This window comes from Triturus cristatus, chromosome 2_2, assembly GCF_964204655.1.
Source record: "Triturus cristatus chromosome 2_2, aTriCri1.1, whole genome shotgun sequence".
Classification (NCBI taxonomy): domain Eukaryota; kingdom Metazoa; phylum Chordata; class Amphibia; order Caudata; family Salamandridae; genus Triturus; species Triturus cristatus.
This window is the reverse complement of record NC_140582.1, coordinates 851152864-851176587: the sequence shown is the minus strand read 5'-3', so window position 1 is coordinate 851176587 and position 23724 is coordinate 851152864. Positions and strand designations below refer to the sequence as shown.

At 44.9% G+C, this 23724-nt stretch overlaps 1 protein-coding gene across 3 annotated transcripts in view; it reads right to left on the bottom strand.

Moving 5' to 3' along the window:
* RBM47 (RNA binding motif protein 47) overlaps positions 1-23162 on the bottom strand; it is a 341878-nt gene extending 318716 nt beyond the window's left edge. For 2 of the 3 annotated variants that reach the window (XM_085642210.1, XM_085642224.1), the window contains exon 1: positions 22608-23162. The gene's annotated coding sequence lies outside the window, so the exon portion shown is untranslated. The remainder of the gene's footprint in view (positions 1-22607) is intronic. The other variant, XM_085642211.1, reaches the window with a different exon arrangement.
* Between the last annotated feature and the right edge of the window lie 562 nt (positions 23163-23724).

Sequence of the window (23724 nt, the reverse complement as noted above, 5' to 3'; positions counted from 1 at the left end):
GACAGTCAAAGGAACATGTTACAGTCACTTCCAATCTAACTCCTTTCCCTTGTAATTTAATCAAGTGACTACTTTTAAGACCTTTTATTACAGAGAGTTATATTTGGTCATTTGTCTTCCACTCAAAGTTTAAAATGGCACATCAGCACATCTTACATATTATAATTGTGTGTAAATGTATTGTGTTCAGAAACCCTAGCTCATTAATGCTTTTTTCACTGAAGTGTTTGCAGAATGTCTAAAATGCACCTGGAACCGACTTCCAAATATTATATTTTGGTGGTCACAAGCACAGATTTTGTCATCGTTATTGTGAGGAGGAGGGAATTACTCATGAATTCCCAGGAGTTAGTCGCACTTGCTCATGGAAAAAAACACTTTGTGAACCGTGCCCTTAGGGATGAAACATGCATTTATTATAATTAATATGCTATTGCCTGCGGGGTGTGGCCGAAGCAGCCAAGATGGTGAACACGTCTTAGAGACACTTAGTGGACCTCCTCCACCATCCCTCATCATCAGGTGCCCAGGGCCTCCCAACCACTGCCAGAACTTCACCCTCACGATGCCTGCTTACTGCTGGGGACTTTGCCTTGCTGGATATTGCTGTGGCTTGGCTGATGGGGACAGAGGTGGTTGTTGCAGTGGTAGCGCTGTATTGGTGCCTGCCAGTGGGCCGGCAGTGGAGCCGTTGTGCTTCCGGGCATCTGAAGCGCCCTCTGCTTGGAACTTACCATGCTCATGGGGATCGAAGGTGAGGGGGATCAGGGTGGACATTGGATTCTGTGCTGCCCCCTGCAAAAACCACTGTGGTGCCGTGCCACAGTGGGCCTGGCCTACCCTGGGCCCGGCCTGCTGGATATGGTGTTTGTATGTGTTCCACGCATGGGCCCCGCAGTGGCGGCCTGTGCTCCATCAACGCTTTCTCCTCCTCCCTCTACCCCCCAGGTGATGTGCGGGACAGCGGCCCGAGGCTGCGGGATAGTGGCCGCTGGACAGTGAGAGGCCCCTTGAATAGTGGGGTCCTGCTGGCTGTAGGTGTTGCCTTCCCTTGGGCCTACTTTCTATATTGGGGCCTCACACAGCCTGCTTGTCTGTGCCTTGGGATTCTCAGCACGTACACGACACCCCAGGCCTCCCTGGTGGGCACCTGCTATATGCTGGCTGAGATACCGTATGCTGGGTAATGTGGCGGGGGCCCTGAGGCTGCATACCATCAGCTACTGGACAGTGGGGACCCCGCTGGCCGTAGGTGGGACCTTATTCCATATCGCATCCTCGCCCGGCCCACTCATCTGTGCCTTGGAACTCTTGGCATGTGTGCAGCCCCCCCAGGGCACCCTACTGAGCACCTGCTATACACCAGCTAAAATACCCTGAGAAAACTGCACACCCTATGGCCCCCAGTGACAATGATGCTTTGTGCCGATCCCGCGGCAGGTGGACACCAACATTGAGGTTCCCCCAGCTGCTCGTGCGATCTCTCTCTAGCTCTAAGAGATAAGTGGACCGGGGGCTACCCTCCTGCCACCTCCTTCGGGGGCTACCCTCCTGCCACCTCCTTCCTACGACCATCTGGAGCCTACTCTGGGTTGCTGTAATTGCACTCTTATGAATACTCCAAGGGGGCGATGGGGTGCCTCCGCCACCCACCACCATCCTTCAGATCCCTTCTTCTTAGTGACTGCCTTGCATTCCGGCTGCTCATGCTGCCCCTGCTGATCTCCTGGGCAAGCAGGCTGTGGGTTGGAGACATTGACCTTCCCCTGCCCTGCATGCAACTTGGTTGCTTCCTGCTACTTGCTACCACTCCTTTGACGAACCACTGTCACCTGCCTTCCTTCTATACTCTTGCACCTGAGACAGTCCCATGATACTCCACATACAGCGGCCATGGGGAAGGACAAGGCTGCGGGAACACAAACAAAAATCGATAAATATACTACCTCCTCCACTGATGCAGACAAACAACAAGTCACTGATGGTCAAGATTCACAACCCCATATTTTCACGGATGTGGCCCAAATCCTACAGGACATCCAGACCCCACGAGAATCTCTTGAATGTAGGATTTGTGAAGTTAGGTCTGATGTTGTACTTTGCCGTCAGGACCTCCAAAATCTGACTAGGACAGTCACTGAGGTGGAGGGATGGGTTTACCCCCTGGTAGACGACTAGCTCAACCTTAGGACAAAAGTCAACCAGCTAACATCCTCGGTTCGCACCCTCGAAGTCCAAGCAGAGGACGCTGAGAATCGCTCCCGAAGTAGTAAACTGAGATTGGTGGGCTTGCCTGAGGGAACTGAAGCCCCTCACCCAGAGACTTTCATCAAAACCTGTATCAAATCCTGGATCCCTGAGGGTGCCTTGTAACCCTGATTTGTGAGTGAGCACGTGCACCGGGCCTTAACACAGAAGCCCCCTACTGGGGCACTACCACGTCCTATAATTGTGAAGGTGCTAAACTTTCAAGACCACAACTTCATACCCCGGCAGGCACGTGCGCTGGGCAAACTCCATTTCCAATCCACTCATATCAAGATCTTTCCAGACTACACAAACAATACCCAACAGGAGTGGAAATCATTTGATGCCGTCAAACAGAAGCTTTGGGCAACGGCTCTCCAATATATGTTGCTCTTTCTGGCATGAATGAAAGTTATCCACGTAACTCGTACTGACTTTTTCTACAACCCGGAAGAGGTGTGGAAAAGGGAAACTGAACAAAGATCACTTCAACGCGGCGGCCCTCTTCATCATGCTACCAAGATGAGTCACAAATCACCGATCTCAACTCCTGCCCGCTCCAAAATCCGGCGCCCTTAATTTAGCGGTTAACGAGGATGAGGTAGATGTTCCCCTAGAGCCTCAGACTTGGAGATGGGTTGCTCACATCTTTGGCACATCACTTCCTTTCCCCCCAGTGCCAGATGGAGACTCGAGACTCAGGGTAGACACTTCCACTGAGAGTGGCTCTCTTGGGGGTACAGTGTAGTTCTTTATGCAGGTTCCTTTTATTCGTTGGCCTTGGTCCAGAGCTTGTTCTAGTTATGTCAATTAGATCCTATATAGGAGGAGGTTCACTTGGAATACCCTGTTATGTGTTATTCTTGCCATGTTGAAGCAAGTTGGGTGATAGATGCTTCTGGGGTGGAAATGTGGGGTGAGGGTTGTTATTGTTGGGGTGCTTTGGGGTATTGATTATGTTTGCTTTCATACTGTTTGATGTGATTGCTCCCACATGTCTCGCACCACCAGTCACGATCTAAATGGTTGCTCCATCAGTCACCACCTAATTTGCCACACTTGCCTCATGACTGTATTTACTCTCCTCTCATGGAATGTGAATGGTCTCATAGACTGTATCAAGCATTCTGCAGTCCTAAAATTTCTTAAAAGCCAACAGCTGGGTAATGCGCTGTTACAGGAAACTCACCTTCTGGGCACACAATGTCCATTTCTGCACAGATTTGGGTATAATCGGGGTTCATAGGGACTTTGGAAGGGAAACTCTACAATCTTCTTAGTGTCTACACCCCCTCACTGTCCCCACCTGCATAGGCAAATCTTTAGGGACCTCATGGAGGTGATTGCTGCACTACCCTATGGTGTTCTGATTATTGGGGGAGACTTTTAGTTTCCTTCTTTGTCTATTGTTCTTTGCCTGTCTGTTCACAGCGCTGGGAGGCCTACGGGTAGCCATCGCGCTCTATAAATGTAATTCCATTTCCACTTTAATGCCTCGCCAAATCGGGTTGTAGATATTTCAAGCCCCCCTTTCATAGACGCACTGAGCTATCCAAAGCCCTTGTCTCCTGGATGGACTCCCTGAGCCTATGTGATATTTGGTGAACATGGCACCCCTAGAAGCATGCATATATCCATACTACTGTGGCTCTAAAAACCATGACACAAATTGATCACATACTCCTTCCTGCCACAGAGGTACCCTCCACCTCAGCCTCTAATATATTGTCCCCGGGCATTTCAGACCACTCTTTTCTGTTTCTCCGGTTTGGTGTATCCGAGCAGCATCGAAGACCCATGTTGCGCCTCAATGCCTGGTTTCTTACAGACAACAGCTTTCTTGATCACCTGTTGGTAGAAATGTGCTCTACTTCGAACTAAATCACAGTACATTTCGGGCAGTGAGTACCCTATGGGCTCTAAGTATGGCTACAGTCTGAAAGGTGGCTAGAACATACCTCAAACATGCAGATAGGGACTGCTACTGACATATAACAGACCTTGAATCCTGTATACTTTGGAAATATCTGTGGCATAGAACGCAACTGCCTCCCTGAGCCACCAACTGGAAATAGACCGCATTTCTCTGCATCATGTTGCCTTTCATGAGACCTGTCAGTGCTGGCATGCATCCATTCAACATGTTTGCAAACACAGAGACAAGAGCGGCACACTCCTTTATGGACTTGCAACTAGAGACTCTGGCTTCAGGTTTATTCATCTATTGATGACTCAACCGGATCCCCGATCACTGCCCCGGGGGCGACTGCAAATATTTTGCAGACTACTATGAATAACTTTATGCTCAACATCCTCGGCCTCCCCAGAAGTTAACACGTCCTCTATTGCCTCACACGAGTCCAGAGGGTGACGTTTCACTCACCCATTACTGAGGGTGAAGTCCTTGCCACGATTCGAGACCTGAAGCCTAGCAAAACTCCGGGCCCAGATGGTTTTCTACTTGAATATTACTCCAAACTCTGTGATATCGTCACCCCACATCTCCTCCACTTGCATTATAAAGCCAGAGAAAAGAGATGGGCCTTGACACTATTGTGGTCATCCCAAGCTGGATCAACTGGCATCTGGCTGCGCCTCCTACACCCTATTTTCCTGATCAATACCAACTGCAAGATCTACACTAAGAACCTGGCGAACAGACTACAACTGGTACTTACTACGTTAAACCTAGGAATAGTGGCAGACAATTAACTCTTAATAGCCCGCCAAATTAACAAGTTACCTCCTTTAGTTACTCAAAATCTCATAATCAAAAAAATCCTCAATTGGCTTATGTTCACACACACAAGACTGTCACCCAGACCCTCATCACCAGCAAACTGGACTATAGCAACGCTCTCTATGTTGGCACACACATCACCTCGCACTTCAGAGACCTCCACTGGCTCCCCATTCACACATGCACACTCTTTAAGCGCCTCACATACACAAAGTCTGCTACAATCTATGTCCCTCCTACCTCAATAGCTACATTAATTTTCACACCCCAACCAGAAGCCTCTGCTCGGCCGGCCTACTGCTTGCACACATCCCCAGCATCCACATGGCCAGCAGTCACACTTTCTCATACCTCAGCCCTAAAGTCTGGAACTGCTTTTCCCTGTACATCAAGGCTGACGACTCAGTTCTTGAGTTCCACAAAAAACTGACGACATGGCTTTTTACCTAGACCACAAGCTTGGTCAGCACAATCCTCCTGTTTTGCTCTAGCACGTCAATACCCTCCGGAATGGGACACACGCTCTACAAGTTGGGAAAACTGTTTTCATTCTTTTTATACAAACCAAACTTAAACTACAAAAACATTACAAATTAAAAAGTTATAATTATTCCTTAGATTTATAATTTATGCACCACCTTTAAATTTGTATGCCTTTATTTATTATTTAGATACAAACCAAACTTAAACTACACAAAAATGTATGCCACACCTTCACAATTATTATAACTCTTGCACCTCCTTACAGTGTAGTAAACTCGGTTGCCAGACTACATTAAGTATTACTCACTCCTTCTCCATGCACTGCTTATACACTTTCAATTTAGATCACTTATGCCATTCAAAATGTTCACATTTACAACAACACTTTATAAAGTAAGTCACATCATTTGTGTAAACACAGTGTATGGTAGAGTGGTGTGTTATAGTTAATGTGGTGTGGCTGCTGAGTGCAATACGCTGTGTATGGAGGTGTGTGAGTTATAATAATTTGAAGGTGTTGTGTAAATTACAACTTAAAGGTATAAGTATAACTTTAGAATTTCTAATTTGTGTTTAGTTTAAGTTTGGTTTGCATCTAAACAATAAATACAGTTATAGTAATTTAAGGATGGTGTGTAAATAATAAATTTAAGGCATAACTATAACTTTAGAATTTGTAATATCTGTGTAGTTCAAGTTTGGTTTGTATAGAAAGAATAACTAATGTTTTCCTAACTATAACAACGGTTTAACCTTTGTTTTTTTCATTGAATTAATAAACTTTTTTATACAAATGTATTTCAAATCTTAGAGTACAGTGTCTCGATAAGGGGAATGTCGTACAGTAGAGTGGAGGACAGTGTTGTAGAGTGTAGTGTTGTAGAGTGAAGTAGCGTACAGTGAAGTGGAGAACAGTAAAATAACAGAAAGTGGAGTGGTGTAGAGTAGGGTGGTGTACAGTGGAGTGGGGTACAGTGGAGTGGCGTACAGTGGAAAGTGTACATTGGAGTGGAGAACAGTGGAAAAGTATACAGTAGAGTGGTGTCGAGTGAGGTGGCGAAGAGTGGAATGGCATAGATTGGAGTGAGGTACAATGTAGTGGTGTACAATGGAATAGCGTAAAGTGGAGTTGCATACAGTGGAGTGGCATTGAGTGGAATAGTATACAGTGGTGTTACGCACAGTGGAGTGGCATAGAGTAGAGTGGCATACAGTGGAATGCATACAGTGGACTAACATAGAGTGGAGTGGTGTAGTGTGTTGTTACGTACAGTAGAATAGTATGAAGTGAAGTAGCACAGAGTGTAGTGGCATACAGTTGAGTGACATAGATTGTAGTGGCGTAGAATGGAGTGGCATCGAGCGGAATAGTGTAGAGTGTAGCGGTGTAGATTAGATTAAGATTAAGAAGCTTGTATAGTGCAACAGCTACTCACTCTGGGTTTCCCGCCGCTTTAACAACAGGCATGAGTGGTCCCGGCCCAGCTAGCTCAGAACAGCCACGTCTTCAATTGTCTGCGAGAGATGGTCAATAAAGGGCAGAATCTCAGATGTTCTTGTAAGGCGTTCCAGAGATTTGGGCTGAGGTATGCAAAGGAACGATCTCCCATACGGGACCGTTTAATCCTGGGAATTGTGCACAAAGAGAGGTTGCTAGAGAGCAGGCAACAAGGGGTTGGATATGATTTTATCAAGCTGATGATGTGGCAGGGGCAACCTCAGCCCTAGCTTTGAAACAGTAATAGAGAGCCTTAAACTGGATATGTTTCTCCACTCTTAGCCAGGGAAACTCACGCAGAAAAGGAGTGGCCAAAGCACTTTTTGGCAGTCTGTAGATATCTGTCTGACGGCCGCATTCTGCACCATATGCATGCGTCTTATGGAGACTTTATCAACCCCAAATTTAGAATATTACAGAATCAATGCGAGACTGAGTAAGTGCCTGGAGGACAGTTCTTTGAGCAGATAGAGGGAGAATTCAGTTGAATTTCAGAAGCCGGTTCAAGGTGGCAAAGCAAATTGCTGACACCTTTGCCACCTGAGGCTCCATGGAGAACTTGGAGTCCACTGAAAAGCCAAGATTCTTAACTTTAGTGGCAGGGACAGGAATATTGCCCAAAACATCTGGCCAGTGCTGGGCACCCCAGAGAGACACATTCTTATCAAGCACCAGCACCTCCCTTTTTTTCTCCGTTCAATTTCAGCGAGTTGTTATTCATCCAAGATGCTATGCACACCAGACAGGAGTTCAGTGACACGGACTTGTGGTCCTGATCAGATAAAGAGAAGATGTGAGGATAGCGTTAGGCCACAACTTTCTACTCGGTCCGCTAATGGGCGAACATAGATGTTGCAAAGTGCCAGGCTTAGGGCCTAACCCTGTGGAATCAAATAAGTTAATTCATGACACTTGGAAGAGCCACTACCCGAGAAAACCTGAAAGGTTCAGCCCTTTAGAAAAGAGGATACCCAAGCAAGTGCCGTTCCCTGGAGCCCCAATTGTGCCATCCTCAGAATGAGCATGTCATTGGACACAGTGTTAAAGGCAGATCAAGTAAAATCAGCACTGCTGTCTCGACCTTGTCTAGGAGCCACCTGAGATGTTCAGTGACCCCGAGGAGGGCGGACTTGCTACTGTGCCTGGCTCGGAAACCTGACTGGGAGTTGTGAAGAAAAGTTTGTGCCTCCAAAAAAGCTGTAAGTTGTTTACAAACATGCTTTTCTATGGCTTTTGATGGAATGAGGAGCAGCAGAATAGGTTTATAATTGAACCAAATGGAAGGACCCAAATTAGGTTTTTTCATGAGAGGGAGAAACATAACATGCTTCCAAGACTGAGGAAGGACTGCCTCCTGTAGCGAGCAGTTGTGCAGCTTTACCATAGGAAGCATGATGTCAGGATCCAAGAGGCAGAGCCCGGTTGGAGGAATGGGATCTTTAGAAGAGCTCAATCTTATGACTTGAACCAGGGTTCCAAATAAAGGCAGATCCAGAGCATCTCAAGTGTCTAATGCCTGGTGGGTATTATTAATGGTAGAGTCCATGAAGACCATGACGGTCCATATCCATGAAGGTGGCTGAAGGTAATAAATAATTGGATAGCTTAGAAGATTCCCCATGTGTCTTCCTCAAGGAATATTGAATGTCCTGTACTTTGCTCAGAAAGAACAGTGCTAATTCCTGACATTGACATTGGGATAAAGTGGACACGGGCAGTCCTACTGGGGTCAGTCAGCTCATTTACTATTCTGAAGAGCGTCTTAGGGCTGAGGTAATCTGATGTGAATAGAATGTTAAAATGCCGGCTGCCATGAATAGTTAAGATACTGTTTCAAATCTATTTTATATTTAAGCATGGCGGAGTCATCATAGCGGATCCTCCAGGCCCTCTCCAAACTCTTGCAGACTGTTTTTGCTATCTGTAGTTCCTCAGTAAACCATGGGGCTGGAGGATGCAATCCGGTGTAGTATTAAGTTTTTAAGGGCAGGATATGGTCTAGCGAGCTGTGGAGCCAAGCATCAATACGAGGCTGATCAAGCCTAACTTCATCTATGGAATTAGGAATTCAGTTTCTCCAATTGGGATTAAAGTCTCCAATGTCCAGCTTTGACCAGTCCCTCGCTGTGACCTGAGGTCTGTTCCCATCTATAGCAGCCTCCCAGTAGTAAGGTACACTAAAAGGAACAGCCACGTGATCTGACCAACGAAAGCAGTATCAGAGGCAGGCAGTGTACGTTTTGTTATGTTAGATGAGACTTGGACAAGCAAGTGTCTTGCTTGGTGTGTCGAACTGTCGTTCATGAGACTAAGGTTCAATGCTCCAAAATTTTCAATTAAAGTCTGGCCAATATTGCTGGAAGAATCCTTCAAGTGAATATACAAGTCACCCAGTAATACAAAGTTGGTTGATCAAAGCATTAAAGGGACAAAAATGTCCCAAGCTACAGGCATTGTCTGCCAGACGACAGATCAGAGTGCCAAAAAGAGTAAAATTAGATGTCAATACCAACAGAAAAGATACTGCTTCACAAGCTGGGATGGGCAACTCTTGAATTTTACATTTGTATTTATCTTTGAATACATCGGCTATTCCACCTCCTGGTCTGTCTAATCTATCTATCCTAACCATAGATTAATTTTGAGGGAGAGCTGAAATCACGTCCTGCATGGAAACCTTGTGAAGCTAGGTTTCCATGATGAACAAGGCGTTCGGGTTATGGTCCTCTAAAAAATGCAGAAGATGTTGCTGATGGCATGGAAGTGAGTAAACATTAAGGTTATAGAAAAGAAACGTATTCTCCTTCATGGTGGATGGGAAAGAAATCTCATCCTCCTGTGAAACATCAGTGGTGGAGCTTCCCAGGGGCAGCTCCATGCTCCTATACAGGTTGGGAGTAAATATGTAATTTGTGCATGAGGTAAATATCCTATCCAAGTCAAGCGAGCCACGACAAACTACATAACAAAGGTCCTGGAGTGCTCGTAGTTGTTCATCAGAGAATGAAATTTGGTTTGGTACTAACGCCAAAGGCACGTTCATGCACCAGGCCTCATTAAATAGTGAGCTGAAGAACTGGCTGCCAACCTAGATGGAATTCGTTCGTATGCTATGGGAATGTAACTGGCACTAAACACGGCCAGGGAGAATCCTGTCTCAAACAAAAGCCCCATAGCACTAATCAAGTGCAAATATGGAAAGGCCACCTTACAATTTTTTTTTTTTGAAAGTGAATCCCTCCCCCATAGTATTAGGTGTACAAATAGCAAGTAGCAGCCAAACAAATGTGCAAAGAGGCAAGATTAAAAGAGAAACAACAAATTCTATTCTGTTAAATACAGTTCCCTAAAAGTAAAAATAACGGTTTACAACATTTAAAATACAGTATAACGGCGTTGTCCACTCACAGCTTGTCTGCATGTGGACAGGTGTGGAGTGTAGTGGTGTAGAGTGAAATGGCATGAAGTGGAATGGAGTGGCATAAACGGAGTGGTGTACAGTGGAATTGCGTTTAGTGGAGTGGCATAGACTGGAGTGGCACAGAGTGGAATAGCGTAGAGTGGATTGGCCTACAGTAGAGTTGTGTACAGTGGAATACTGTAGAGTGGAGCGGCTTAGAGTGGAGTGGCATAGACTGGAGTGGGGAAGACTGGAGTGGCCTAGAATGCTGTAGCATAGAGTGGAATAGTGTATGAAGTGTTGTAAAGTACAGTGGGGTAGAGTAGATTGGGGTAGAGTGTAGTGGCATACAGTGTAATAGTCTAGAGTGGACTTGTGTAGAGTAGAGGGGCGTAGAGTGGAATAGCCTTGAGTTTAGTGCCATACAGTGAAGTAGCATAGAGTAGAATGTTGAAGAGCAAAATAGCATTAAGTTGAGTGGCATACAGTGGAGTGGTGTGGAGTGGAGTGGCATACAGTGGAATAGCATAGAGAGGAGTGGAGACGATTGAGTGGCGCACAGTGGAATAGTGTAGAGTGGAGTAGCGTAGAGTGGCGTGTTGCATAGTGGAGTGACATGCACTGGAATGGTGAAGACTGGAGTGGCTTACAGTGCAGTGGGATAGAGTGGAATGGCGCAGAGTGAAGTGATGTAGTTTGTAGTGGCGTACAGAGTAATAGTGCAGAGTTTAGTGGCATAGAGTGGAATAGTGTAGAGTTTAGTGGCATAGAGGGGACTGCCATAGAGTGGGGAGGCATATAGTGGAGTAGCACATAGTGGAGTGGTGTTGAGTGGAACAGCGTTGAGTGTAGTGGCATACAGTGAAGTGGGGTGGAGTGGAATACAGTGGAATAGCGTACAGTGGAGTGGCATAAAGTGGAGAGGCATAGAGTGGAATAGCGTAGACTGGAGTAGCATAGAATTGAGTGGCGTACATCTGAGTAGAGTAGGCTGGAGTGGCGTAGAGTGTAATGGTGTACAGTGTAATGGCACACAGAGTAGTGTCATACAGTGGAGTGGCGTAGATTGGAATTGTGTAGAGTGGAGTGGCATAGAGTGGTGCAGCATAGAGTGGAGTGGCATAGAGTAGAGTTGTGTACAGTGGAATAGCATAGACTGGAGTGACGTAAAGTGTTGTGACGTACAGTGGAGTGGCATAGACTGTAGAGGCTTAGAGTGGAGGGACGTAGACTGAAATAGCGTACAGTGGAGTGATGTAGAGTGCAGTGGTGTAGATTGGAATGTGGTACAGTGGAATAGCATAGAGTGGAGAGGAATGGACTAGTGTAGAGTGGAGTGGCATAGAGTGGAGTCTTGTACAGTGGAATAGCATAGAGTGGAGTTGCGTAAAATGTTGTGGCGTACAGTGGAGTGGTGTAGACTGGAGTGACTTAGATTGGAGTGACGTAGAATAGCATACAGTGGAGTGATGTAAAGTGGAGTTGCGTAGAGTGGAGTGTGGTACAGTGATGTGACGTACAGTTGAATAGTGTACAGTTGAGGGGATTAGAGTGGAGTTGCATAGAGTGGAGTGGGGTAGAGTGGAATAGCATACCATAGAGTGGCGTACAGTGGAGTAGTGGTGGGTGGAGTGGTGCACAGTGGAGTGACATACAGTGTAGCGACGTTCAGTGGAATAGCATGTAGTGGGGTGATGTACAGTGGACTGGCATAAAATGCAGTGGAGTAGAGTGGAATAGCATAGAGTGGAGTTGTGTACAGTGGAATAGCTTAGAGTGGAGTAGCGTAGAGTGGATTGGCATACAGTGGACTTGGTGTACAGTAGACTAGCCTACAGTGGAGTGCCGTACAGTGAAGTGGCGTGCAGTTGAGTGGCATAGACTGGACTGGGATCGAGTGGAATAGCGTAGAGTGGAGTGGCGTACACTTGCATGCAGTGGAATAGTGTAGAGTGGAGTGGCATAGAGTGGAGTGGCGCACCTTGGAGTGCCATAGACTGGAGTGGCAAAGAGTGGAGTGGGCGTAGAGTGCAATGGCATAGAGTGGAATAGCGTACAGTGGCGTGATATAGAGTGGAATGGGGTAGAGTGAAGTGGCATGCGGTGTAATATTGTAGAGTAGAGTGGGGTAGAGTTTAATGGCATAGAGTGAAGTGTCGTAGAGTCGAGTGGCATATAGTGGAGAAGCGCAAAATGGAGGGGTGTAGAGTGGAATAGCGTTGAGTGTAGTGGCGAACAATGGAGTGGCATACAGTGGAATAGCATACAGTGACGTGGTGTACAGTGGAGTAGCGTAGAGTGGAATATTGTAGAGTGGAGTGGCATACATTGGAGTGGTGTAAAGAAGAGTTTTGTGCAGTGTAAAAGAGTACAGTAGAGTGCCATACAGTGGAGTGGCATATGGTGGAGTGGCATACAATGGACTGGCATACAGTGGAATAGCGTACAGTGGAATGGCGTAGACTTGAGTGGCATAGAGTGGAATGGCACAAAGTGTAGTGGCGTAGAGTGGAGTTGCATATAGTGGAATAGTTCAGAATTGAGTGGCATGGAGTGGAGGGGAGTACAGTGGAGGCATGTAGACTGGAGTGTCATAGAATAGAGTGTCGTAGACTATACCAGCGTTTAGTGGAGTGACGTAAAGTGGAGTGGTGTAGAGTGGAATGGCATGCAGTAGGTTCGCGTACAGTGGAGTGGTGTATAGTGGAGTGATGTAGAGTACAGTGGCATAGAGTGAATTAGCATAGAGTGGAGTAGCATAGAGTAGAGTGGTATAGAGTGGAGTGGTGTAGAGTGGAGTGTGGTAGTTGGAACAGATGTAGCATGAAAGTAGGTGAATGGATGTAGATGTAATGTGGCAGGATTCTAGATTATAGGGTGTAATGGTAATTTTTGGTGGTAGGTGTAAATAGTTTAAGTAGTGTTAAAGTTATAGCTGTGAAAATACATAGGTATATATTGTGTCACAGCATACCACAGTAACATTGTGGTATACATCGGTACATGCAGATGACAAGGCAGTATTTGATTCGGCAATGGCTGTCTTTGCAAAACTCGAAAGGCAGCCATGTAGTTTTCCCCCCACTTTGGCAGCTTTCTGTGTTCGGGCCTTAGATATGGGTGGGTAAGTAAGTAGTGGGCTTTATTGTTGTTCCCTATCTATTACCACATTATTAAAGTGGTAAACAGGTAGTGGAATTTATTAACATTTTTCTATATATATATTTTTTAAAGTTTACAGTGAACTAAGCTATTACCTGCAAAGTACTGCAATAGTGACAGAAAACTAAATATATATATATATATATAAACAAATAAACATACACTCTAGTGTATATAAATACAGTATATTTATAATTCTTTAACAAATGTCCATTTTTTTATTTTCTCAAGTAGCGCAGTAATTTATAGATATTACTGCCATACTATGTAGACTTTTGTGTAAAGAATTAAATATCTACAAAAGTGAAAATACTCTGCTGTACACTATATTTGTGAAATATAGTGTAGTACAGTGTATTTTTTAACATCTTTTGTTTTATTGTTTTTAAGTACCGCTGTACTTCCTAGGAAGTAGTGCAGTAGTCCGTAATATTTTATTTAAATAGGTAGAAACGTATAAATATTTTCCCTTTAGTAAAGTGGTACTGGGTAGGGAAACAATATAAAACCTAATGTTTACCTCTATCTAAGACCCTAACCCAGAACATCCACTTGATGAATCTCTGTGAACCTTTCCATCGTCGGCAAATTTAGAAAAAGCTATACGTCTGGAAAGCTATGTGGGGATTTGTCAAAGGGGTGCAAAGTTATTAGCTAGCAAAAATCTGAGGAATTCTTACCTCTCTGTAAGATATATACATGTGTATGCGTGTATGTGTGTATGTGTGTGTGTGTTTATGTGTGTGTGGATAGGTATATGCATTGTAATAAGAACTTAAATCACTTTTAGAAAACCCTAGAAATTCACAGAAAAAAAACGAAGGTTAAAGTAACATTTAGTTAGGTGTTGAATTAACACAGAAACTGAGATTTCAAAATCAAAAAATCACTGAAATTAGCCAGTTATTATTGAGCTAACTATCACTTGCACCCTTACCATGCCCAGCTTGTGACTTCACATATTACATCATTCATGACATGTTAAATGACATCATACATGACATCACTGATGACATCTCAAATGACTTCAGCTAAGATCTTATTACTATACTTAACAATAACGTCACTTTATGTTCATCACTTCTCTTCATAGAACAAAATCTCAAGATACTTGATGTGTTCCTCAGTTCAGTCATCAGTGCAGTCATCAGATTAACAACCATTTCATTATAAAGATAACATCCCTGCTTGCCAATGACATTGTCGTACATTCTAGAATAACAGGCACTAAATGTTCTACTGGAAAATATGAATACACCGTACACTTTAAGCTTTGTCTTTTTTCAATGAATTTCTGGGGATTTTTTATCATATTCAGCCAACTTCCCCACTGAGCATGGCTTTCAGCTGGGAGCAGCAGGGAACTGGTAGCTGGGCCTGGCCTCCAGCCAGGCCCTGCGCCCAACCCACAATGGGTGGCCAAACCACGCTACGCACAGCCAGTGGCTGCGCACAGCACTGGGTTTGGTGAATGGCCTAGCCGGATGCCAGCCCCTGCACATAATCCCCACCAATGTTTAACTCCCCAATTCGCACAGCCAAAGGGTTTTGGCACAGGGCCTGGACTCTGGCCTTGGGTTGCACCAGACCCTGAACCTAACCCCCACATCCAATCAGATGCCAATCCTCCACGAACCGCCATCCCATATTTTACATATTTACTTTGTTTTTTTAAAATGTCACTGCACCTCGGGTGGCCAACCCCCTGCTGCGCACCCATTGATCAGGGGGTTGGCTGCAGGGCTAGTCCTCCAGCACCTGGCCAAACCCTATGCCAAACCCTCCAGGGGCACCCACCCCCTACTGCACATGGCCTTCAGATATGAAAAGTGAAGGGTTGGTCAAAGGGCTTGGCTTCTGACCAGACCCTCGCCCAACCCCCTATGGATGCCAATCTCCTGTGGATTCCCACCCCACATTTTACATATTTATTTATATTTTACATCTTTTCACTGAACCACGGTACTCTTGCAGTACCGGTGCTCAAGCTTCACCCCATGGCACCACGGGACCGTTCAAGCTTCACCCAATAAAGCTTGTATGGTCCTGTGGTACCGTAGAGGTGAAGCTTGAACAGTGGTACCACGAGAGGTCCGCGGTATCTCATGGAGGGTCGCACTGGGTCACGCAGGAGTACTAAGGTACCTGTGGCACAATTATTTTTTGTTGTTGTTTGATGAGGAGTCCTCAATGTATTCCCCCCTCGCATGTGCTCGGGTGTCAGGGCTTCCCTACCTCGGCCCCTAATGCTATTTCTTTCTTTTTTCACTTCAGAACACGGGGACCAAGGGGAGTTGGTAATGGGGAACCAGTGGGGAAGAGGTGTTTGAGAGATGCCAAGTGTGTGAAGTGGTTAAAGTAGATTATGAGGATGATGACTCTGACTGGAAGATGGTGAGATTGTGACCTGGGCGGAAGATGGGGCAAGACCTGTGCAAGAGAGAAGAAAATTGTGGTTGCTTGATGGAGATGGTATTGGGGTAATGATGGAAAGGGCTGTAACATTGGTGTTTTTCAGGCTAAGGAGGTGCATGACCTGAATAATATGGCAATGGAGAATGAAGAGCAAGGTTAGAGATGATGGAAGAAGAAGACGTGCATGCCAACGGGGATGCAGGAAGGCTGTGAAACACTATGCCAAGGTGGTAGTCCGCATGAGAGTGAGAGGGGAAGTCAGACTTAGGAGTCAATTGGCATGAAAATCTATATGTGCGAATGATGGCACAATTGAGAGGAAACAGGAGGCAGTATCATGGTGGCCAAGACAAAGCAGTGGGTACCAAACAAGTAAGAGAGGCAGCCGGTAAACAAACAATAGATGGCAAAAGTTTTAATAATGCTGATTGCAAGGGTAAAGGAACAATACAGGAAACGGAGTCTACTGGCTAGGACTGAGGCTACTGGTTCAGAGGAGAAGGCAAAAGAGGAAGGGAAGAAAAAGGACAGGAAAACAGACAGCATGGATGTCAGGTAGCAACTGCCTTAGGGCGATGATGAGAGAAAAATATGGAAAGGGAGTTCACTGATGTCTATAAAGTACTAGCTAGAGAGATACAAGTGAAAGAAGGCTCAAAAGAGGAGGAATGGGAATTGGCTCGCTGCCGAGGGTACTCCAGTGTACCAATTAATATTGCCACCTGGACGTTGGATTTCTTGCTTTATGCAAGTGCATATTGCGAAAAAGAGCCTGATAAGCTTGAGGCATTGTTTAATCCCCGCTGGATTTTGGGGGCTGGCTACAAGAGGAGTTGGTGGATCCTGACAAACTGTGGGGAAGTGAATAGCGAGCTTTGGTTATATGGTGGATTTTACTGGAAGAGATAGTTTCCCCATTAGCAGTGGTACCTAAAAGAGTGTCAGGGGAAGCTCTTCTAATTCATCACTTGTCATGGCTCGAGGGCCGGTCATTGAAGGACTTAATTTCTCCACGGATGCAGCTGTACAATACTCATTAGCTGATCACGTAATTAGATTGGCGAGAGTCTGTGGGGTGGGCGCTGAGGAAGCAAGAGGTGACATTATGTTGTCATACTGGTTGCTACCAGTACACCCAATGGACGTTTCATTGCTAGATAGGCATTTGGAAAGGGAGATGTGTGACTTTCATTACAACAAGATGTTCGTGGATAAAGTGTTGCTGCTGAGTATACCATCTCCTGCCAATGACCATTGTGGGTCACTTAGCAGGTATACCCTAACATGGGAAGTATTTCTAGGGCTACGAACCATCGGTAGGTGAACCTGGGAGAAGGATAGCATGCAGTAGCACAGTTTTCCAAAACATCTTTTACAAAAATTGCTTTACAAAAACATATTTTTCAATTATAATATAATCTTAACTCAAATTAACCATTGCAGTCTATTGCACAATACACAACATTTAGGGTGAAATGTGTATTTATAATTTGGAAATGTATTTTCAAAACGTAAAATGTATTAACTTTCACTTAAGAATATATTTTACCTTATATGAAAAATTATAGATATATATGTATATATATATATAAATATATATATATATATATATATATATATATATATATATATATATATATATATAGAGAGAGAGAGAGAGAGAGAGAGAGAGAGAGAGGGGAGAGAGGAGAGAGAGAGAGTAAGGCAAGGCAAGAGAAATGCAAATATTAAACATATAACAAAAAAGACTTGACAGTTTGAGGGATTTACTCACCAAAAATCAAATAAACAATGTGATTACATAACCGACATAAAAACAGAATCATATATATACATTGGAGGGGCATGGGGAGCTCTTCTCTCAAATAAAACATATAGATAGATAGATAGATAGATAGATAGATAGATAGATAGATAGATAGATAGATAGATAGATAGATAGATAGATAGATAGATAGATAGATAGATAGATTTGATGCTTGTTTGTTTTCTACTTAAACCTAAAACAAATACAATATATATATATATATATATATTACCTACTGGCGGTCGCCAGTAGGTAGTTATAGTTAGGACCCCTTTTCCATAGGAAAACCTCAACATTCTATTTTGAATAACTTTGGCGCCGGTCGATGAATCCTCGCGAATTTCTCAAAATAGGTGGGGCGCTACGCTCCGCTCCTACCCTGAAAGTCTCGGGGGGATCCGTCAAGCGGGGGCTGAGATAAAAGGGGGGTCCCAAAACGCGTTTTCCCCATGCATTTTTCCATAGGACCTTTAGAACGAGCTACAGCCCGAACGGCTGAACAGAATTACTCGAAATTTGGCAGAGAGGTAGTCCCTAGGTCAAGGAAGTGCCTTTTGTAGGTTTGGTGTAAATCTGTTCAGTAGATTCTGAGAAAATAGCCTTTAAATCAATATATATATCTGAGCCCGCTTACGGTACGCTTACCGTACGCTTACCGTAAGCGTACGGTGGCGTGCGCGAGCGCGATTCTGATTGGCTCTTAGATCTTAGTAAACATTCGAATCGGCCGAAACCAGGAAGCGGCGGCCGCCATTTTGTGTATTTCACTCAGAAAAAAAAGAGTGAAAACAAGAAAAGGGGGCAATGAGGAGAGTTACAGACCCCCTTACATTTGTGAGGGGGTCAAAGAAGGACTGTAAAGTACAAAGAAAACATTTATTGATTTTAAAAAAAATCACGGGGTACGCGTACGGTAAGCTTACGGTAAGCGTACGGTAGAAAAAACAAAAAAAAAAAAATGAAAATCAGATTTAAGTGTTTAGATATTAGGGGGCTCTAAAAAGAGCCGTTGTGTTTATGAAATGAATTTTTAGTGGTACCTACAAGTAAGTACCGATGCAGAGTCTAAGGTTCAAGAGGAAGACTCTGTTCCCTTCATCATTGAAGTGCACACCATCTCCTCTATAAATGTCTTGCATGTCATAACGCAAGTTGTTGTGGTAAATGGCACCCATACCATAGTCACGGAGGAAAGCAGAAACAGATTTGTTGACGTGCTTTCTTGCTTTGTCATCGCACCGCGTGCCCACCGTGCGTGCACGGCACTAACTGCGTAAAGTGGGCGCGCGGTGTGCGAAGCGCACCGCGTGCTCACTGTGCGCGTACGGTGCGCGAAGCGCACCGTGCGCGCACGGAACGAACTGCGTTAAGTGGGCGCGCACGCCACGAATGGCGTAAAGTAACTTAGCATTTAAAAAACCGTACAAATTCACTGAAAAAACCATAGGTTTCACACACGTTATAGTTAGGAATTAGCATTTAAAAAACCTTGCAAATTCACTGAAAAAACCATAGGTTTCACACATGTTATAGTTAGCGGAAATTTTACTGATAAAAAACCAGTGAAATTCCCCCGTTATAGTTAGTGCAGGCAACTATAACTTACGCGACCGCAATCTTCTGCTGATGACATATGTGTCTTTATGAAAAAAAAATATTTGTAATATATGTATAGCTAAAAATGTATGGAAGAAGACATGGGCAAATAAGTGTCTAAATACAGTATTAGCATCAGCAGAGGATTGCGGTCGCGTAAGTTATAGTTGCCTGCACTAACTATAACGGGGGAATTTCACTGGTTTTTTATCAGTAAAATTTCCGCTAACTATAACATGTTTGAAACCTATGGTTTTTTCAGTGAATATATATATATATATATTCACTGAAAAAACCATAGGTTTCACACATGTTATAGTTAGCTGGAAATTTTACTGATAAAAAACCAATGAAATTCCCCCGTTATAGTTACTGTAGGCAACTATAACTCACGCGACCGCAATCCTCTGCTGATGCTAATACTGTATTTAGACACTTATTTGCCCATGTCTTCTTCCATTAAATTTTAGCTATACATATATTACAATTTTTTTTTTTTCATAAAGACACATATGTCATCAGCAGAGGATTACGGTCGCGTGAGTTATAGTTGCCTACAGTAACTATAACGGGGGAATTTCATTGGTTTTTTATCAGTAAAATTTCCAGCTAACTATAACATGTGTGAAACCTATGGTTTTTTCAGTGAATTAGCAAGGTTTTTTAAATGCTAATTCCTAACTATAACGTGTGTGAAACCTATGGTTTTTTCAGTGAATTTGTACGGTTTTTTAAATGCTAAGTTACTTTACGCCATTCGTGGCGTGCGCACCCACTTAACGCAGTTCGTTCCGTGCGCGCACAGTGAGCACGCGGTGCGCTTCGCGCACCGCGCGCCCACTTTACGCAGTTAGTGCCGTACACGCAAGGTGGGCACGTTACGCACCGTGCGCACATGGAGGACATATTATGCGCTTCCTTGTGATAGGTAATCTGTTAAATTTAATTTGTAAGTGATGACAATAATATGCCATGCACAGAGAGTGTGTTTTTTTTTTTTTTTTTTTTTTTAAATATTTTTTAGCGTAAGCGCACGGTACGCGTACGGTAAGCGTAATCGGCGAAATTTTCAAAAAATAAAAATTTACCGTTTTTGGCCTTGGGGGATCTTTGAGGACTCAACTAACATGGCTATGTGCATGGGCGCTGTCTAAACAGCCCCTTTATATGTTTTTTGCCTTTGTTTACAGCCCCTCCCTCACAGTGCGAGAGAGAAATTGGCGGCCGCCGCTTCCTGGTTTCGACCGATTCGAATGTTTACTTAGATGTAACAGCCAATCAGAATCGCGCTCGCGCACGTCACCGTACGCGTACGGTAAGCGTACCGTAAGCGCACCGTAAGCTGGCTCAGATATATATATTGATTTAAAGGCTATTTTCTCAGAATCTACTGAACAGATTTACACCAAACCAACAAAAGGCACTTCCTTGACCTGAGGACTACCTCTCTGCCAAATTTCAAGTAATTCTGTTCAGCCGTTCGGGCTGTAGCTGTGTCTAAAGGTCCTATGGAAAAATGCATGGGAAAAACGCGTTTTGGGACCCCCCTTTTATCTCAGCCCCCGCTTGACGAATCCCCCCGAGACTTTCAGGGTAGGAGCGGAGCGTAGCGCCCCACCTATTTTGAAAAATTTGCGAGGATTCGTCAACCGGCGCCAAAGTTATTCAAAATAGAATGTTGAGGATTTCCTATGGAAACGTGGTCCTAACTATAACTACCTACTGGCGACCGCCAGTAGGTAATATATATACAGCTTCTTGTGTAGTTATAAATGTGTGTAAATAGATATGTAAATAGAAACAGACATACATAAAAAGATAAAATTAAATAAGAACAAAACAGGCTAGGTCGAAATTTATGAAAATATGTTTTTGGCGAAATAATACACTACATAGAGAAAAGACGTTACTGTGAAATATTTTGGGGGGAAAACAATGATATATAGCATGGAGTCCATTCCCCCACTCCACGTCACTTAATCATTCTCCCTCCTAGACGCCTGCCCTTTCCCGCTACACGTCACCAGACTATTCTCTCCCTCCATGTCACCTGCCTTTCCAGCGTCCACGTCACCTGCCCTTTGCCAGCGCTCCCTTGTGACAGAAACACCATTGGCTAAAATCAACCATTTTCTCTCTCGGTTGTTTCTGATCACAAGGTGCGATAAGGTGGCACCCGCGCCCTTCACTTTATGTGCCCAGCTGTGCTGCACGTCTCTTCTGGGGGCAGCGGTGCCAGTGGGCACATACAACAGTCCATATAGGCAGCAGAATCTCTTCACTGAAAATAAATTCACATTTTACAAATGCGCATTTTTGTTCCAGCACTCCTTGAATTCAGGCTGCACAGAACAGACGGGGCCATAGGGTTGAGTGAAGATATATGCGAAGCTCAGAAACTCCCACCGCCAGCCACACATTCCGCCTGTCTCGTTCTCCAGTCATCCGGGATTCCCAGTCCTCGCCAGGCACTGCTTCACACCACCACCGGCCCCAGGCCTCAAAAACCTCAGGCGAACCCAGTATGCAAATATGCATTTCACTCCGAAACAGGCGCGCGAATGTTTATGCATAATATTCCTGTTTTAAGAGTTCTTGTTAATGCCGATGACGCAAGCAAAGTACCACTTAAACAAGAGACCTAAACTGCACGCTGGAGAAAAGAAAACTTTATGAAAAGAAAAAAGTTTCATTCATCGTGGCCTGTCGGAGGCGGAGAGTATTAATGAATTCATTCATACACCTGATCAGAAAGTCTAAAGAATTGTGACTGGAAGGTTGCGGTTGATCCATCCCTGCGTCACTACGGAGCACCTCTGTACTCAAACTTCCCCAACAGCTGCCCTCCTGCCCTCTACCGAGTCATCTGTCAGACCTCACCACGTTTACAAGGTCGTACACGAAGTTTCTGATAAGAAGGTCTGTGTAACAAGGAAACACACGGAGATGCAGACAGGATACCGCTGTGCAATATGCTGCAGCATTTAGATAGCGCTTTCTCACCATTTCTACGGTTCCGAAGCGCTTTCGGAAAGCGGCTGTCATTCACGGTTCTAGGTATAAAACATATCCGCGTTATTATATCTTCGAATCTGACAATTTGTCGTGATAGCTACCTCTCGCCATTTTCTCTCATTCAGGGCTCTCCTTCGGTTCAAGAATCAATTCACCACAACGGACACATTAGGAAGACTTCAAATGAATGTACAGAAAGAAAACACAGGGGACCTGCGCACAAAGGGGTCAAAAGGACACCTACCTGTTCTTTGTCAGAGGACAGACACCTGTCTCCGAGCACTGGAAGGAGGGGTGGGCCGAGTCTGGGTGCCGAGCAGCCCCGGGTGTCTTGCCTTCAGCAGTCCTCCACCTCTTCGCTTCAACTCCTCGTCTTGGGGCCTTTCCGCCTCTCGACTTCAGAAGAAATTGGACTGTGCGTGGCACAGAAATCTTGCAATTAGCGCTGCAACCCCGGATAAGCTGAACTGCTCGGTGCTCGCGGACCTAAGCTGAACATTCCGAGCTGCTAAGCACAAGGGGCTCAGAAAGGCTCTGTTTAGGGGGAAATTCCAGGCGAGACTCACAACAGAGAAATAATTGAGCGCCCCCCAATATTGCCCCCTGGGCCCGATGACTTGCTGCGGCTCCTGAACCGGTCCGGCGGAGAGCACTTAGTGCCTTGAGGTGTCACTATCTGCAGCCCTACCTCCCGCGCGCTAGTCACAGAAGAGAGGTTGTCTCTCGCGTGCTCCCTGCCCTGAAACTCACCGAACCAGATTTACACTCCCAGCACCAACAACTTCCCGTATTCTGCACTGAAATCTCATCCCGCTCGCCGAGCCGTGCTGGCCGCTTTCCAGGGCAGCATTCCTCTTGTTTGAGGGCCGAGATACCTTCGGTACAGAAAAAGGTGAAACAAAGCACTTACGAGAAACCGGTTTAGGTGGGCCGGTTAATAGAGCCGATTCCTCTGAAGCAGGTTATTAAAGTATTTCGGATAGCTGGGAGGGGTTTAATAATTCGTCGCGAGAAAGTGGTTTCCTGGGATTTAAATAATTGCGTAGAAGCAAGCCTCACTGAAGATGTATCTACCTGCCGAAGCACCTGTTTATACACCGCCGCCCGCTCTGGTAACCTAAAGTTTTGCCCAAGCGCAATAAAACAGTAATCACGGAGGCCAGCCCAGGAACCACAACAAACAGGGCTCTGTCTGGGAGACCCAGAGCAACGGGTCTCAGAGCTGACCCTGCCCCAGGTCACAGGGGTGACTTTCAGCCACAGCTGGATTTGCTGCTAATGAATACACAGCCCGATGGGACTTTTAGGCGCATGTTTATAATAGGGAAAAGTAAAATTACAGGTCCCAAGTACTCAGTGGC